A 2,990-nucleotide genomic window follows, 5' to 3' on the forward strand; every position below is an offset into this window, starting at 1 on the left:
AGTAGTAACTATATTGTTCTCCCAAGTTGTCGTATCCATTCTCTTTATTTTCAACTTCTCTCTCTTTTTCTTAACCCATTTCCTCAGGGTGTTTATAAAGTGATGTTTAATCTCTACTAATGCATCTTTGCATTTCCTAGGCTGGTCCTGCAGTGTCTGTCCTTATCTCTGTTCACATTCCATTCCGTATTCTGTGTCTGTTGATCCACTTTGCATTCCTGGCATTGAAGTAGACTGGTGATGACGTGTGATCTTGATAATGTTGATGAATTCATTTCAGGTGTTTCTTTGGGAATTCTGCATTTTTGCCTCTCATCGAAACTGACAGTTTTTGTTGAAGTTATTGTATTCCAATCAAGTTTTCCAACAAAGGTAAGGCTAATTTTAGGGATTCAGTAGGGCAGTGTTCGTGCCCTTCTATGTCAGAGAAGGTATGGATTAGGTCTTCTATGGATATATGTGAGATCTTAATGTCTTCAGTACTGTATTCTCCTGAGAAAGTCCCCTCCTCATCAGTAAGGTCAAGTATCTTCCCTACTCTCTCTTCTATCAGAGTCAAATATTGCATTTCCAGTTCCTCAATGCATTTGCAATTGGGTTTGGGTAGGTTGAGAGATAAGGATGTAGTTTCCATCCTTCACATGGAGCTTCGCAGTGTGAGAGCCCCATCCGTTGTAGGTTCTGTCATTTCTTCGATGCTTCTTTTGGCCTCTTTTCTAAATTCACAAGGCCATATGTGCATGGACGTTATGTCCCATTTACCATTTTTGTACCATGTTTCCACATGTGAATGTGTCTTTTTTTATGCTGATATGATGGTATCTTTTTAAAAACAGCTGTGTTGTAGAAATTAAAATGCAGGATGAAGATGCCAGATATATTGTTTTCATCTTCTCGATTATTCTGGATATCCTGGGTTCTTTGTGAATTATTATGACCTTTCAGATCATTTTTCAATTATTGTGATAATTTTACTGGAAGTTTGGTATGGATTTCATTGGATTTGTAGACTTGAGTTGTAAGATGGCTATCTCCACAGTATTAATTCTATTAATTCATGACAAGAGGTCTTTCAAACTATTGGTATCATTTTAAATTTTTTCTTCAGTGTCTTAAAGATTTCATTTTAATCCAGAGTTTCACTTACTGGGTTTGCTTTTTTACCCCATGGTATTTTTTTTTTAAATATTGTAAATGGTTTTGTTTCTTTGATTTCTTCGTTGGTATGTCTGTCAATTTCTATATAAGGAACAGCTCGTATCCGGATCCTCATGAAATAGAAAGCTTTAGACCAGCAAATTCCACGACCATTTTAGAATAGACGCAAACTAGAGAATGGGAAACAACCTTCACCACGTATCTCTCTGAATGAGGAATAGTGTCTGGAATAAGCAGGGAACTCAAATATTCTTATGGGAAGAACACAGTAAAAGAATGGGGTGTAGAACTGAAGAGGGAATTCTGAAAAGATGAAATGAATGTCTGTTCAATGGCAAAAAGCTACAGGAAATCCATGAATCCCGAGGGTGGAAAAATCAGCTTTTTCCAGGGAATAGCTCTCTGTGACGAAACGTGATTACTAGTGGGCAGTCCTAAGCACATGTACAGATGAACACCACCAAATGGACTCAGTGCATTTTAAATATATATACATGTACATTCTTATGTGTGTGCCATACTAATCAAAGAAGAGGCCAAGAATGTGAGAGGGAATGGAGGGGATGTGGCAGGAATTGGTGGTGGACTGTAAATGTTGGAAATAATGCAAAGACAAAACTCATGTATGAAGTTCTTAAAAATGTACAGAATCCTTCATCTTTAGGGAAATGCAAACTATATGTACTTTGAGATTTCTTCTTAAGCCAGGGAGAATGGCAAAATAAAAAAAAAATCTGCAAATGCTAGTTTTGGAGTCAAAAGATACAAGAGTGAGTACGTTGTTGATCCTTCCACTGCAGTTGAAGCTGCTGAAGCATGGCACCACGTAGAAGAGTCCCTGCATAAAGAAGGTCCTGTCATGACAAGATGCCCCCAAAAGCCATTGTGTGAACCTGTGAAAGTTATGTCCTGAGTGCAGGTGGAACCCCCGATGGTGGAGCTGCTAAGACCATGATGTATCTGCCAAGGAGTCCTGCAAAGTGGGAATGGAACCAGCCTCCCCTTGAAACCAAAGTCCTAGACATCCAATATAGAGCTATAGTTTGTGTGTGTTTCCCCTAGTGGTTTAGTGTTTCTTAGTTTCAGTTTTTTCTCACTATGCCTCGCATTCCTCCAGGAATGGGAATGTATATTCAGTGCCATCGTATGTGTAAAGTATGTAATTTGCCTCTTTTGATTTTATATGGAAAATCTATTGATTTTCCAGTAAAGACATTCCCTGAGCCTCACAGTGGACTTTGGAATTTTGAGTGGTGTTGAGATCAGTAAAGATTATGGAGTCTGCTTAAGTTGAACTAAATGCACTTAGCATTATGATATGGTGACAGTCTTGTGTATTCAAAACAGGGACTGTGTTGGTCGTAGGGAGGAAAGTCCCCCATAGGCTCATGTATTTGAACACTGTGTCCAGTTGATGGCATTGTTTGGAGAGGATTAGGGAGTGCAAAATTGTTACAGGTATGCAACTGAGGGAGTGTTTTGAGAGTATACACCCTTGCCCCCAGGTAGTTTTCTCTCTGCTTCCTGGTCTTTCAGCTTTGGATTTTGCCAACTTCCTAGTGTGCTGTCTTCCCACTTTGCCATTTTGAACCCGGTCTCTGGAACTGTAAGCCACAATAAACGTTCATCCTTAGATTGGTTCTGGTCATGGTAGTTTATCACAGTGAAAGCAAAATACCTAAGACAGAACGGGAACCAGAGGGTGAGATGTTGGTGTGAAGATCCTGACCATGTTTTCTGGAAAGATGTGGACGGATTTGAAACTTTGTGTTTGGTTGATATACATTATCACAGCAATGTACAAGTAAGTAGCACACATTCTGAGTGAGATA

The sequence above is a fragment of the Nannospalax galili genome, unplaced genomic scaffold (assembly GCF_000622305.1).
Source record: "Nannospalax galili isolate Female #2095 unplaced genomic scaffold, S.galili_v1.0 scaffold3044, whole genome shotgun sequence".
In the NCBI taxonomy this organism is placed as follows: Eukaryota; Metazoa; Chordata; class Mammalia; order Rodentia; family Spalacidae; genus Nannospalax; species Nannospalax galili.